Source organism: Coregonus lavaretus, assembly GCF_964263955.1.
Source record: "Coregonus lavaretus genome assembly, chromosome: 15".
NCBI lineage: Eukaryota > Metazoa > Chordata > Actinopteri > Salmoniformes > Salmonidae > Coregonus > Coregonus lavaretus.
The window spans coordinates 15,426,139-15,443,383 of NC_140002.1; positions in this window are offsets into that span (position 1 = coordinate 15,426,139).

The window sequence follows — 17,245 nt, forward strand, 5'->3', positions numbered from 1 at the left end:
AATAAACTGGAGATTGGGTCTCCCTGGCACCGACAGACAAGCACACAGACACTAATCATGGAATGGAATGTTGTCTTATCACCAAGCCATCGTAAATCAACAGTCAGAGTTTAATCTCAGCGGCTCATCTCAGTTCAGTGATTAACATAATGTTGTAATTCTACGACATTCCCCCATTTTGAGACTTAGTCTCAACTTAAAAGATAATTACATTTTTTTAAAAACATGAATAAAAATAAAACATTAAAAAAACTTCTAACTCAAACATACAGGAAAAAAACGTCCTTGTACTAATACATTACCATTGTAAATTGCTATCCGTTGGGTCATTGAGTTTTTTTTACCTTAACATAAAATATCCTTAATTGGAAATGATATAAACATTAAAATATCGTTAAGAAATTCTCAGCAATCTAAGTCGGAGTACATTTTATCAGTACGAAACAAAATCATTATGTTGATACTGAGCACACTCCCATTGGTCAGCATGGTGGAAATAACATAACACAATCTGTAGAAACTAAAATTAGCATATCTTGTTGGACAAATCCAGGTAGTGATTCCCGGTTTAAGTAACATTTCTTCAGTTTGGTGCCTAATGAACATGACCCAGGACAAACATAGTTCCTGAGTATTACCATTATCATCAAAATGTAATTTGTTAATGGATATAGGTCAAATAGATTAGGATCAGTTTCACTCTCAGGATCAGAGATCACCCTCTCCATTCACCAGGGCATGCTGAGAATAATGTCAACATCTTTAGTTCACACAACAATCCAAATAATCAATCCCTAATACATGAATTGCTTCACTCATATAGTTATTAACATACTAACAACTTACTCAAATCAATCAGTCAGTTTACAAATCATAATCAAAACCAAATTAATTATCCAAACTAAATTTAGAATGACAATTCTTAGTGATTCACATTGGTCCTATCACTCAAAGTTAAAATCCTCAATTTAGCACACATTGACACTAGCAGAATGTACATTGATATTAACATACAGTATAATTATCCATAATTCAAGTATTAACTTCCTCATCAGGAATATAATTGCAGATCAGTATCTCAATGCATTCTTAGTCTAAATTACTTTACATTTGCAGTGTGTAGACCTCATCAATCAACCTGATACCCCAAATAACAATTTTGGACAAGTCCAAATCAATTACGGGCACAGTTGACCAATCCCTTCCTTCCCCGGCACTCAATCTTCTGGCATCTCTTCATTGCATTCTTCAGATAGCTTCATATTTCAATGTTTCACCTGGGCCGCCACCACCTTTACCACCCATTATATATTGTCCATTTGCCAACCAGTATACCAGCAACATGAGAGATGTTTTGGAACGGATCTCTCACCATGCTCACTTATCGTGGACTCCTATGGCACTCCTGAGAGAAAAGGCATGAGAGAAAAGGCAGTTGATAGCTTCGATTGGATGCTGTATACAGGTTTCTGGCTCTGGCTCAGGTCTCTTGGTAGAAGTGATGCAGGACAGGACGGTATTGAACACCATTTCTTCAACTGGTTAGAGGGGGTTTTGAGGTCCACACCATTCTGGGACGAATTATCCCTGCCATGTATCAAGACACCATCTGTAGTCACCTTCACCATAACCTCGAGAGAGGACAGATCAGAAAAACAGTTTAGTTCAGTTCATTTCTGATTCAGGAAATCCAGACAAGCATTGACTGTATGACAAGTTATTATTATTTTATTATCTTAATACCAATTTCCAAGACAAATGTCAAAGAAAATAACAATACATTCTGTTGAAACAATTTTTCAAATTGGCTTATACTCCCCTTATCACACTGTCGACTTCACCGCAGAGTCACAGGATCAGGAAGTTAGACCTCTAACCCCTCGGGAGAGATCACAACAATCCAGCGGACCCAATCTGGTGAGATTTGTATCGAAACAAATAAGAACAAACAACACAACAATACACTCCTTCATATATCACTCGATACACTCCCACCTATCACTCAAGGTGTGTAAACTTCAATCCAAAAACTTCAAAGGACTGGTAATTCCCCCATTTTGACACATGACTCACAACGTGATTAATGTGAGAAAAAAAAAACACTCCTATAGGTTAAATAAAACAAATCGAATAAGAATCACTACCCTTAATAACTCCAAAGAAAAAAATGGGGGCAGCCCTCTCTTTCCCCCATGGACCGAATCACAAATAGGGCTATGAACTATAAACGTCATCATAAGTATCAGTATTACAAATGACCTTCAAATCAGTATTACAAATTACCTTAAATTCATCATCCAATGTCTCTCGGCTTTCCAGTGAGGGCAATCAAACCACACTAGAAAGTCAGGACAGAGGTCAGAGGTCATTCAAACCCTTCAAAGAAGTGTTTCTTTCTATATTAGACTAATTATCTAAAAACAATCAAACATTTCATACATTTTGCATCCCAGGTTTACAGTAAGATTTTTTTTCTCCAGTGCATTTCTTATCAAAACATCATGAAAATAATTCCACTGTCCTCCCTCCAATCAGACATTGTGTGTTTTAATCTACCCCATCGTTTTATGTATCCTTTATTTAGCATACGAGTAACAAGTCACTCCCGTATATGACTGGTCTCCCTTTTCCATAACCATGTAAAATTATCCTGGTATCGTTACCGGATCAATGTCCAATGACATAGGCAAATGAGCACTAATCTAACAATCACAGTTACAGTTGGTTGAGAATACAATGCTTAGCTAATAATCCATTTTGTTTGCCTGTTAAATTATTCATTGTAATGTGTAATCACCTGTCTGAGGACCAGGAGCAGTTATTTTGAGAACAGCAAATTATTCCCTTAATTTAGGACAACATTCTAAAACTATCAATCGAGTTTCCCGCCAGGGTATGGAAAAATAAATCATGTTTTAGTCTACATACAGTATACTGGTATTGTGGTTGTGTTTCTTTTGGTTTCAGGCATCAGATATTACCCAGCTGGCAGAAGAGAAATGTGGCTTTGTTATACCCCAGACACACGGTTTTGGCCGTGTTAAACAAATCAAAATAGATTTTATATTTGAGGTTCTTCAAAGTAGCCACCCTTTACCTTGATGACAGCTTTGCACACTCTTGGCATTCTCTCAACCAGCTTCATGAGGTAGTCACCTGGAATGCATTTCAATTAACAGGTGTGACTTGTTAAATGTTAATTTGTGGAATTTCTTTCCTTCTTAATGCGTTTGAGCCAATCACTTGTGTTGTGACAAGGTAGGGGTGGTATACAGAAGATAGCCCTATTTGGTAAAAGACCAAGTCCATATTATGGCAAGAACAGCTCAAATAAGCAAAGAGAAATGACAGTCCATCATTACTTTAAGACATGGTCAGTCAATCTGGAAAATTCAAGAACTTTGAATGTTTCTTGAAGTGAAGTTGCAAAAACCATCAAGCGCTATGACGAAACTGGCTCTCATGAGGACCGCCACAGAAAAGGAAGACCCAGAATTACCTCTGCTGCAGAGGATAAGTTCATTAGAGTTAACTGCACCTCAGATTGCAGCCCAAATAAATGCTTCACAGAGTTCAAGTAACAGACATCTCAACATCAACTGTTCAGAGGAGACTGCGTAAATCAGGCCTTCATGGTCGAATTGCTGCTAAGACACCACTGCTAATGGACACCAATAAGAAGAAGAGACTTGCTTGGTCCAAGAAACACGAGCAATGGACATTAGACCAGTGGAAATCTGTCCTTTGGTCTGATGAGTCGAAATTTGAGATTTTTGGTTCCAGCCACCGTGTCTTTGTGAGACGCAGAGTAGGTGAACGGATGATCTCTGCATGTGTGGTTCCCACCGTGAAGCATGGAGAAGGAGGTGTGATGGTGTGGGGTTGCTTTGCTGGTGACACTGTCTGTGATTTATTTAGAATTCAAGGCACACTTAACCAGCATGGCTACCACAGCATTCTGCAGCAATACACCATACCACCTGGTTTGCGCTTAGAGGGACTATCATTTGTTTTTCAACAGGACAATGACTCAAAACACACCTCCAGGCTGTATAAGGGCTATTTGACCAAGGAGAGTGATGTAGTGCTGCATCAGATGACCTGGCATCCACAATCACCTGACCTCAACCCAATTGAGATGGCTTGGGATGAGCTCAGCATATGTGGGAACTCCTTCAAGACTGTTGGAAAAGCATTCCTCATGGAGCTGGTTGAGAGAATGCCAAGAGTGTGCAAAGCTGTCATCAAGGCAAAGGGTGGCTACTTTGAAGAATCTCAAATAGAAAATATATTTTGATTTGTTTAACACTTTTTTGGTTACTACATGATTCCAAATGTGTTATTTCATAGTTTTGATGTCTTCACTATTATTCTACAATGAGTAGGTGTGTCCAAACTTTTGACTGGTACTGTAGGTCAAATATGGTAGGCCTATATGCTTTTTGATCAAATACTTTGAGTATTGATTGAGCCTGCCTGTATTGTGAGACTATTCTATTGTTTCCATTGATTTAACTATTTGAACCCAGGTCTGATTAGGAATCAGTTGAACCGATATGTAGCCTATGCCACCAGCCAGTCTTCAACTGTGTTTAATCAAGTTTAGCTAACCCTGCAGGCAAATATTCTAACAACAGAAAACTCCCAACATTGTAACCTTCCTAAATCACAAAATACACCAAGGGCCAAAACCGTGTGTCTGGGGTATAACAAAGCCACATTTCTCTTCTGCCAGCTGGGTAATATCTGATGTCTGAAACCAAAAGAAACACAACCACAATACCTGTATACTGTATGTAGACTAAAACATGATTTATTTTTTCATACCCTGGCGTGAAACTCTCGATTGATAGTTTTAGAATATTGTCCTAAATTAAGGGAATAATTTGCTGTTCTGAAAATAACTGGTCCTGGTCCTCAGACATCAGCTTAGCAGCAGCGATTACACAGCACTTCCCAGAATTACAATGAATAATTTAACAGGCAAACAAAATGGATTATTAGCTAAGCATTGTATTCTCAACCAACTGTAACTGTGATTGTTAGATTAGTGCCCATTTTCCTGGGTAGGGATTATAGCATTAGCTGTATCCTAGACAATGGATGTTGTGCTTGGCAGCAGCACAGGTGAGCCTTGGCTCACACACGAGTGTCTGTGTATTTGTGTGTGTCTTTTCAGTGTTTTCTATGTTTCTGTCTTTCTATGTGTGTACGTTTGTATGTGTATAGGTGAATGTGTGTGTGTGCCATTTTGCTGGCGCTGAACGTCCCTAACCTTTGTCACACTATGCCATATCCTCTGGGAGAGTGTACTGTGACACATTATCAGGTAACTTGCTCTCCCCCCCATATTGCAGTCAATGGTAGCGACAGGAGACACAAGGACACATACTGCAGTCTATGGTAGCGACAGGGGACACCAGGACACATACTGCAGTCTATGGTAGCGACAGGGGACACCAGGACACATACTGCAGTCTATGGTAGCGACAGGGGACACCAGGACACATACTGCAGTCTATGGTAGCGACAGGGGACACCAGGACACATACTGCAGTCTATGGTAGCGACAGGGGACACCAGGACACATACTGCAGTCTATGGTAGCGACAGGGGACACCAGGACACATACTGCAGTCTATGGTAGCGACAGGGGACACCAGGACACATACTGAAGTCTATGGTAGCGACAGGGGACACCCGGACACATACTGCAGTCTATGGTAGCGACAGGGGACACCAGGACACATACTGCAGTCTATGGTAGCGACATGGGACACCAGAACACGTACTGCAGTCTATGGTAGCGACAGGGGACACCAGGACACATACTGCAGTCAGCACGGTCCTTCATATCATGCATTCGCTCTCGAGGTTGTGTGTGCTTGTATTTATCCTCATATTTGTATTTGAATTTCTATTTCTTGGTGGGCTATATTGATTTGCCCCAGTTCAATATCGAGACGATTTACATTCATGTTTATCTTGAATATTATGAGCTTATATATATTTATCAATACACGCTTCGTGGATGTCTTACTTCAGTAAATACAGGAAATGAGAAGTCCCAATGCCACTATCGCTCTCCACAGAGCGCCAGCGATCTGATAGGGGGACTATGCTCCAGCCCAGCATGTCACAGCATAGTCAACATAGTCTCCTTATCTCTCTCTCTCTGTTTGGGCTTTTCTAACGCCACAGCCGCTGGGCGTAGTGCATGCCTCTCTCGGCCCGACCACGGCGAAACCGGCATCCTGCCACAGCATGTTTCCTCAAACCCAAACCTAGACCCCTACTGTAGGATATCAGTGTTCTCTGGGCCCATGTAGATTCCTGCAGATGTCCAGACACGCACACAAATACACACACACACAACCACACGCACACACGCGCACACACACACACACCCTCTACTCACAGCTTCTCTCTGGCTGCTATCGTGGTGTAGTGGCTTCATATCAGAAATGTAGCGGGATGATGGTGGTGAGCAGGGGGAGGCTTTTCTCTGTGGCTGGGCCTTGTCATATTGATTGATGAGAAAGGCAAGCTGTGTTCTGGGCAGGCTGGGGGTTCATCCTCTGGTTGTGTCTGATATACTTATCTGGGTTTAAGGGGGAAATGCCACGTTTTAGCCGCAGTATTAAGAAGGGGGATTAGCGCAGCGCGCATCATGCAAACGTGACAGGGGCCCAAGTGAAACACAATCTAGACAACAGAAGAAAAAGCGTAGACCGGGCTCAGTGACAGAACAGCCTCTGGTTGGAGTGGGGGTTGGAGGGAGAGAAGGGGAGAGTGAAACCACATGTTTTCTGTCTCTCTTGTCAATGGGTTTGAAGAGAACATGGCAATATCAACTGGGTGACAGAGGAGCTGAGAGAGAGAAACAGAGTGACAGTGTAACTGGTTTGGGGATTTGCTCGCGATTGATATGATCCCGTGTGAAATTCTGACTGAAAAGACTCTGGTCCCTCTGGTAAATTTTATTACCATCTTTGTGGTTGTGACAATTGCTTTCTTCCCATCATTTTCTAGTCGTGTTTTTCCCGGCAAATTCAGTGTAACATGCCTCCCGGGCTTCAAAAGAACAATACAGCTTGTTTCCATGTCACAGATGTAAGTTAGTAGTCACAGCAACGAGTTGCTTAACAACAGGCCTACAGATGTTATTGCATCAACTTTCGTAGCAGAGAGGATCGTCGACAAGTCAAGAAATCAGCCCACCGTATTCCCAGTTTGATATACACGTGTGGTTGGTAATCATGAAGAAATGCGGAATTACTTGGGAGTAACACATTTATTTGGTTTAGTTTTTTGTTTACGGTGATCTATTTCTTTTTGGCTCAATGCTATTTCTGTATTCCACTGTGACTACTTTCATAAAAAACTAAGGTTTGTCTCACGCAGAGAAGCTTTGATATTCTGTCTGTAAACAATGGAGATTTGTAAGTCCTTAGTGCACAAGATCAAAGCAAGAACTGTTTGGTTCAGTAATGTCATTTTGCGCTTGCTTGCTCGCACAAACACAGGTGCAGAAACACGCAGAAACGCGCAGAAACCTGCACACACATTCAGAAACATGCATGTACAAGTACGCACATTCACACGTACACATAGATAATGTAAGACGTTCATGTTCATATCCTGCAGTTCATATACTGTAACATGGCTTAAGGGAGGGGGAAGTGATCAATTGAACCAGTCAGAAGAAGAGAGATGGAGAGAAAAAAACTCATCCAGGGAACATTATCTACAGAATCACACAGGGCAAAATATCGTGAACCCCATTGCATCACCATAGAGACCACCCAGAAAACATGACCCATTGGCCCCATGTGGGTATTCGGTGGGCAAGATGGGCATGGGCTAGCCAAACCAAGGCCACACCAGCCCAACACGGGCTAGCCCACACCAGCCCAACACGGGCCAGCCCACACTAAGCCCAACAGGGGCTAGCCCCCACCAAGCCCAGCATAGGCTAGCCCACACTAGCCCAACACAGGCCAGCCCACACCAAGCCCAGCACAGGCTAGCCCACATCAAGCCCAGCACAAGCTAGCCCACACCAAGCCCAGCTAGAGGCGGGGGCTCATTAGAATATTTGGGGGCGTGGTTTGCACACAGTTATTTTTGGGCAACCATTGCTGAGAGTGTCGATCTAGTTTAAGTGTTCTGTTGTGTGATCTTGAACACTGCCAATAATAAAGTATTTAAAAAAAACATAAGTTCATGTTACATATGAGAAACTTGATTGTCTTGCTGATACAAACTGTTACATGTTCCCTAAATACATTTAAAGCTAGAAAATTATGCAATTTATGCATTGAATGAAATTGTAATAAATATATTTTAAATAAATACATTCCTATTAAATAGCAAAGGCACATCGGCCCAATGTGGGCAGCCTACATGGGGCCAATATCTTAGCACACGTTGGGCCCACATCGTGCCAATGAGGGCATGTTTGCTTGGAAAAGATGGGCTTATTTCAGGCAAAATGAAGGCTGTTTTCACCAGATATGGGCTGCGCATACTGGGCCACACTGGGCAAATGCCTTGGGGGCCAGCATGGAGCCAATGAGCAAAGGCGCATTGGGCCAATGTTGGCAGCCTACATGGGGCCAATATTTTTGCCTGCATTGGGCACACATCGTGCCAATGTGGGCATGTTTGCTGGGCACAGAATAAACTTTGCTAGATGTCTTACTCAATACCTACTTGGTCATTCATATTTTATACCTCCTTCCCTGTCAACCTGGCATAGGGCTTCCTAGTCATAATATAGGTTTCTTGAGATAGTACAGTACCCATGAAAGATTGTGCCAATATCCTACTTTAGACGCTTTCCTGTTTCACAATCAGCCAGATTAGCCAGGCTAACAATGTCGCCGTGGTCACTGATGGAGGATTCAACATTTTAGGAATAAGAACGCTCCAAACGCTTGCACTACTGTACATGCTCAATTGAATCAGTAAAAATGCCCTTTGTAAAGATATCCAAACAAGCACAGTTGTCAAGGTGGTGTTTTTGTACGACTCCCCCACCATTGTTTATAAAGAACTAGAAATCAAAGCGAAATAAATGTTTCATACAAGAATACTTTTGTATTGATATTCACACCAATGCCATGCATGACCTTGTGTAGTTTTCCCAGATTATAGTTTATTCTTCATCGTATTCAGTAATCCTCTTTAGATGCCTGTTGTAGACAGTAAAGTGTATTCTACATCCTCAATAAAATCCTTAACACATATGGCCTTCAGAAACGTGGCAGTGAATGGATAGTGGGCTGCAATTCTTTAGTGGAATCTTGGTGTCTTCATTAGAAAATACAGTGTACAATGGACAACATTTCTCATATCTTTGGGTATATAATACAAGGAAAAAATTGAATGTTCTAGATTAATTATGTGATGCATTAGAAAGTGAGAAGAGAGGTGATTGTGAAAATCAGCTGTCTGGAATACAAAAAAAGGAATACAAAAAAGAGAAAATGGACAAAAAGAGTTGTTAGCCCAATTCCCTCTAAAAATTGTAGTTGTCTGCTTTAAGATTGCACTCATTTCTTGTTTTTCTTTCTTTTTGTTGTTGCTCTGCCTGGCCCTTGCTGATGGGTTTCGTGAACATCTAAAGGTAAGAGATTCTAGTCTTGTATTTCTCTAAAACGGCTATTCTGGCATTGACATTGTGCACTGTTCCCCTAGCCTCTTACTGAATTGATCACATGATTTACTCAGAACTGTTGGCGGGGATAAATAAGTACGTAGGCAGGCACTGGGTATAAAGGATCTAGCCCAGAAGTCTAGAAATTACTGCGATACACAGTTTATTGTTGGTATGGTCAGTGGCTCTGTTCAATATCATCATCATCATCATCATCATGGTGTTGATCCAGAAACAATCAATATGTATACATTACAGGAGGATCTTTGACATCATGCTATTGTTGAGAGAGTTACTCTTATGGTATTGAAAATGGTACCCTTCAAAGTAACTCCAATCAGATTGTGCAGGCACTTGAGCAGAAATGTTCAAATGATCTGGTTATATTCAGATATTGGCCCTTGTTCTGAAAGTTGTCACTCCAATAAGCCTCTCTATACATCACAGCCGTTTAATTGTTTTCCATCATTCCACAAATACATAATGAATGATCTTCAATAGGAGAGCAAATGTATATGAAAGGAAATGTTATCTATCACAATCAAATTAACATAATGATTAATTAATATTAAAATGAGTCCAGATGTTCAATAAACTACAGATGTGCTCTTCATGTTTAACAACAGCACAATTTGACTGCAAGGGGAAAGCACTACTGACTGGGTAGAAGCATGGGTAATTTATTACAATCTAGAGTTATTATTTCAAAGGAGGCATTAACATCAGGTACCCATACAAAATTAAACTTCCCTTTCATCACCAGGCCAAAAAAGCTCATTCTAATCTACTGTCACAACACCTGGGCGACGTGGGCCCAGCAATCTAACACAAAAGGCTACAAAACAATTTGTTTAAGCAGGACTATTATATCAGTCTTGGCAGCGAACAGCAGGCCTGTGGATGAAAGACGGTGACTCACGCCCACACAAAAATAAGAAATAAGTGGCCTTTAATAGAGAAGTTTTACTTACTGATGAAGACATGCCGTTAATATTTTTAGAAAAGCAATTTTCCCTCACAGCTACCTGTGCGATATCCAACTGAGAATGCACTCTTGAAGCCCTGTAAAGTGTGGACACATTTAAAAGTGATTTACTGATAGCATTACATTTAGGACTTTGGGGTTATTTGGTGTGTGAACATGAGTATTCATCGTGTTCTCTCACCATGGGGCTGTTCCGGAAAGCGGGATCAATGTGTTAGCCAGCTTACTATCCATTATGTTCTTTAGGAATATTTACTTAAAATTGACAAGGTACAATTGACTTGACAACAACAACCAATATACAAATGTAGCTTTCTCGATCAACCAGAAAATCAAGAGTCATATGGGCTAACCCAATTATCCTGCTGTCTGGAATACCCAACTGAGGTGTTTGAATCTAGGTGTGTTTTTGCTTTTGGCATCTTTTTGCTTTTAGCCAACTCCTTACCCTGACAACTTGCTTCCATGCCTAAACCGAACCTTACCCCAACCCCCAACCTTAACCCCTCGCCCACTCGCTAGCATTCATCAGTTTGCATGTACTGTAAATATTGGACAATTTACGATTCAAAGAATATGGCTGTTAAAGCCTATTGGAATTCGGAAAATGTAAGCATTTGTTGTGACTTAAAGTTTAACATTTACATTACATTTACGTCATTTAGCAGACACTCTTATCCAGAGCGACTTACAAATTGGTGCATTCACCTTATAGCCAGTGGGATAACCACTTTACAATATGTTTTTTTTTCTTTTTTTTTTTCTTTGGGGTGGGGTAAGGGGGGGTAGAAGGATTACTTTATCCTATCCCAGGTATTCCTTAAAGAGGTGGGGTTTCAAGTGTCTCCGGAAGGTGGTGAGTGACTCCGCTGTCCTGGCGTCGTGAGGGAGCTTGTTCCACCATTGGGGTGCCAGAGCAGCGAACAGTTTTGACTGGGCTGAGCGGGAACTGTGCTTCCGCAGAGGTAGGGGGGCCAGCAGGCCAGAGGTGGATGAACACAATGCCCTCGTTTGGGTGTAGGGTCTGATTAGAGCCTGAAGGTACGGAGGTGCCGTTCCATTCACAGCTCCGTAGGCAAGCACAATGGTCTTGTAGCAGATGCGAGCTTCAACTGGAAGCCAGTGGAGTGTGCGGAGGAGCGGGGTGACGTGAGAGAACTTGGGAAGGTTGAACACCAGACGGGCTGCGGCATTCTGGATGAGTTGTAGGGGTTTAATGGCACATGCAGGAAGCCCAGCCAACAGCGAGTTGCAGTAATCCAGACGGGAGATGACAAGTGCCTGGATTAGGACCTGTGCCGCTTCCTGTGTAAGGCAGGGTCGTACTCTCCGAATGTTGTAGAGCATGAACCTACAGGATCGGGTCACCGCCTTGATGTTAGCGGAGGCTCTTCGCACTCTGGGAGGAGGACACAACGGAGTTGTCAACCGTGATGGCGAGATCATGGAACGGGCAGTCCTTCCCCAGGAGGAAGAGCAGCTCCGTCTTGCTGAGGTTCAGCTTGAGGTGGTGATCCGTCATCCACACTGATATGTCTGCCAGACATGCAGAGATGCGATTCGCCACCTGGTTATCAGAAGGGGGAAAGGAGAAGATTAGTTGTGTGTCGTCTGCGTAGCAATGATAGGAGAGGCCATGTGAGGATATGACAGAGCCAAGTGATTTGGTGTATAGCGAGAATAGGAGAGGGCCTAGAACTAAGCCCTGGGGGACACCAGTGGTGAGAGCACGTGGTGCAACCCAGGCCTTTTGTTTTATAGTTGTGCCGGTTGGCTCAACTATAGTATGCTTTGGTTGAAGCTCAGTGTTATCTAAGTCAATATGACACCAATGCTGATGAAAATCCACAAATCAACTTAATTGGAGGTACACAACACACTCCCCACCTCTCGTCATGATCCTTCCGGCCGTTACCGAGAACCACTATACCAGATGTTTTACAGGGTCGTTAGCATTAGCGTCGTCAGAAATGTTTGGGCCAAAACCTAGCTCAAATTCTAGACGTCGGATTAAAACGAGGCTACCGCGTCCATAAGGTGACTACTAGTGTCACGACTTCCTCCGAAGCTGCCTCCTCTCCTTCGGCATTCGTCGTCACCGGCCTTCTAGCCACTGCCGCTCCTCATATCTTCATTCCATTTGTTTTGTCTTGTTTATTACACACTCCTGGTTCATATCCCCTCATCAGTACCTGTATAAGTGTTCCCTCTGCCCCCTTGTCTTTGTGTGTGATTGTTTATTGTAGAGGAGATTATAGCTCGGTGGAGCTGGATTCTGTTGTGTATCGCTGGGTTATTCACCCGTGTGCCTTTATTTCCCCAGTGCGCCGTTTGTCCGCACTGGTGTGTATTACGCATTGCTGCGTACCTCTGTTTATTGATTAAACCATTTATTTTGTGATTTCGATGTCTGACTCCGTCCAACATCACCCGCTACAACTAGACTTAGATTAATTTGGACTGAATAAGTTTGTCCATTAAGAACAAACTATGTGCTAACATTTTGCAGCATTTCCGACAAGGCTAGCATCATTTCAGCCGAATCTGAGTTCTAAAACCAGACCAAAGCACTTGGGTTGCACAACAACAGTGCTAGTAGCTAGCCAACACAATTGTAGTTGCTCCACAATAGTAACCTAATTGACAGAATGAAAATAATGAAGCCTCTACATAAGAAAAATATTACAAAACACTAAAGTAGGACTGCAAAAAATCTGTCAAAGAATATGGCTCTCCATATTTTCAAGGATATGGTGTTTGCATCATGTTATGGGTATACTTGTAATCGTTAAGGACTGGGGAGTTTTTAAGGATAACAAAAGAAACAGAATGGAGCTAAGCACAGGCAAAATCCTAGAGGAAATCCTGGTTCACTCTGCTTTCCACCAGACACTGGGAGATGAATTCACCTTTTAGCAGGACAATAACCTAAAACACAAGGCCAAATCTACACTGGAGTTGCTTAACAAGAAGACAGTGAATGTTCCTGAGTGGCCGAGTTACAGTTTTGACTTAAATCTACTTTGGCGAGACCTGAAAATGGTTGTCTAGCTATGATCAACAACCAATTTGACAGAGCTTGAAGAATTTTGAAAAGAATAATGGGCAAATGTTGGACAATCCAGGTGTGTAAAGCTCTTAGAGACTTACAGAAAGACTTACAACTGTAATCGCTGCCAAAGTTGCTTCTACAAAGTATTGACTCAGGGGTGTGAATACTTATGTAAATGAGATATTTCTGTATTCACTTTGTCAAAACATCTATTTAATCCATTTTAAATTCAGGCTTCACACAACAAAATGTGGAATAAGGGGTATGCATGATTTCTGAAGGCACTGTATGTAAATAGTTAATGGGTAGGCTACATGTTGATCATTTATGTATTTTCCAGGAGCTTGCTCAATTTTCTTGTTAAAAGATCTCGGAAATGTTTTCCAGTTTACTCCATATTGGTTTAATTGGTTTCTAGTTTTTCGCTTCCCTCTGAAAAATCTGCTGTTAATATTAAATAAATACTAATAACTACATTATTTCTGTTGCCATTTGTCATTATGTATAATAATGTTGCACAATCACCTTCCAGTGTAAAAACCATTGAAGGTTTTAATCCAGAAGGTTTGAATCCTAAGCAACCTGCCTACACATTGTTGGAAGTACAGTACAGTAGCCTCCCGAGTGGCGCAGTGGTCTAAGGCACTGCATTGCAGTGCTAGCTGTGCCACTAGAGATCCTGGTTCGAATCCAGGCTCTGTCGTAGCCGGCCGAGACCAATTGGCCCAGCGTCGTCCAGGGTAGGGGAGGGAATGGCCGGCAGGGATGTAGCTCAGTTGGTAGAGCATGGTGTTTGCAACGCCAGGGTTGTGGGTTCGATTCCCACGGGGGGCCAGTATGAAAAAAATTATGTATGCATTCACTAACTGTAAGTCGCTCTAGATAAGAGCGTCTGCTAAATGACGTAAATGTAAGTAGACCAACATAGCTACTGTCATGGGTGATGTGTGCTGGAAAACCTTGGTAGAGCATGGGTGGAGTAGGCATTGTGGTGCTCATGTGAATTTCCTTTCTTTTCGGCTTCAGACTTTAAATGTATTTTTTTGTTTTTAATAATATACAGCCAGACTACCTTCTGTGGACTTTCAACAAGTCCTAACAGATGAAAGGCACTTCCACACATTTCCTACTCTGTTATTCCTTTTGAAACTGGCCTTAATATGCATTGTGTGGGGTCTGCTGGGGTACTGAGGGCATGACAATCGATGCTAGCCTCCCTGGGACTGTTTCATCTGAATAGAGTATGACATCACGTGAAATCTAAATAAGCATTGTAATTCTAAGGCTCTGATTACATTCACTTTCTCTCTTTTCCTCTCCTTTTCGCTTGCTCTTCAAGCACCTCAGATGATTTTGCTGTCAGCAAACGTATTATGTCTGTGAACAACACACTTGTTATTCATCGTCGCCCTGCTGCGTCTGAAAAGCAGCTTGTTCCTTCAAAATATTTCACCTGCTCTGTCTCAATCAACGGGCCTTAGTAGAGAGAGGACGCGTCAAGATCACAATATGATAGCCGTAAAGGCGCGCTCTGGGTAAACAAATAAATAAGGCGGTGATGAAAGATCTCACCGCTGCTTCGATTAATTTACATGTGATAAGAAAACAATGGCTGAGATGCCAAAGAAAGGCTTTCAGTCCTGTTGCTAAGAATCAAACATGGGATACACAACAGTAACTATAAATCTGCATGTCTTCCACCACCGGCTGAGAAAATGCTCCTTCTGAAAGTAACATACAGGCAGCAGATAGACAGAGTTTTTTCTTATGATGGGAAAATAACTAGGTTGAGTGTTATTTGGTGTAGCCTCCCGGCACAGTTATATTGGTGTCACTAGGAAGCACACAGACATACATGCTCGTCGAACATCTCATTCCAAAATCATGGGCATTAATATAGAGTTGCTCCCCCTTTGCTGCTATAACAGCCTCCACTCTTCTGGGAACGCTTTCCACTAGATGTTGGAACCTTGCTGCAGGGACTTGCTTCCACTCAGCCACAAGAGCATTAGTGATGTTGGGCGATTAGGCCTGGCTTGCAGTCGGCGTTCCAATTCATTCCAAAGGTGTTCGATGGGGTTGAGGTCAGGGCTCTGTGCAGGCCAGTCAAGTTCTTCCACACCGACCTCGACAAACCATTTCTGTATGGACCTTGCTTTGTGCACGGGGGCATTGTCATGCTGAAACAGGAACGGCCTTCCCCAAACTGTTGCCATAAAGTTGGAATCACAGAATGAATCATCTAGAATGTAATTGTATGCTGTAGCATTAAGATTTCCCTTCACTGGAACTAAGGGGCCTAGCCTGAACCATGAAAAACAGCCCCAGACCATTATTCCTCCTCCACCAAACCTTACAGTTGCCACTATGCATTCGGGCAGGTAGCGTTCTCCTGGCAGATGTCAAACCCAGATTCATACGTCGGGCTGCCAGATGGTGAAGCGTGATTCATCACTCCAGATAACGTGTTTCCACTGCTCCAGAGTCCAATGGTGGCAAGCTTTACACCACTCCAGCTGACGCTTGGCATTGCACATGGGGATCTTAGGCTTGTGTGAGTCTGCTCGGCCATGGAAACCCATTTCATGAAGCTCCCGACGGGCAGTTCTTGTGCTGACGTTGCTTCCAGAGGCAGTCTGGAACTTGGTAGTGAGTGTTGCAACTGAGGACAGACGATTTTTACACGCTACGCGATTCAGCACTCGGTGGTCCCGTTCTGTAAGCTTGTGTGGCCTACCACTTTGCGACTGAGCCGTTGCTGCTCCTAGACATTTCCACTTCACAATAACAGCACATACAGTTGACTGACGAACTGACTTGTTGGAAAGGTGGCATCCTATGACGGTGCCACGTTGAAAGTCACTGAGCTTTCTGTAAGGCCATTCTACTGCCAATATTTGTCTATGGAGATTGCATGGCTGTGTGCTTGATTTTATACACCTGTCAGCAACAGCTGTGGCTGAAATAGTCGAATCCACACATTTTAAGGGGTATCCACATACTTTTGGTGATGTAGTGTATTTGACAGAGGTTTCTCCTGCGGTGTCGTGTTGCCGTGAGTCAGGTCCAATGATCGTTCCTCTTATTAGATTATTTCATCACTGCTGTTTCGTCACATGGCATGCAGGTCAATATCAAAGATTCATCTTTCATTAAGCCTGTTAGGCAGGGTTTCCCAAACTTGGTCCTGGGACCCCCCCTGCGTGCAAGTTTTGGTTTTTGCCTTAGCACTACACAGCTCATTAAAATAATCAAAGCTTGATGATGAGTTGGTTATTTATATCAGCTGTGCTAGGGCAAAAACCAAAAACGTGCACCCAGAGGGGGGACACAGGACTGAGTTTGGGAAACCCTGGCCTAAGGAACTCAATGGTACAAGGCTACTCGTTTTGGCTCCTATACTGCACGTACCTCAGACAACACTGGAACATCACCTCGCACATGCACTGTAAAGTAACATTGGAAAGAAGTACAGAGAGTGGGTTCCATCGATCGAATTCGTTCTAAAGTGAATTGCCAAAACAAGATGCACCGTCACCCCTTGGTA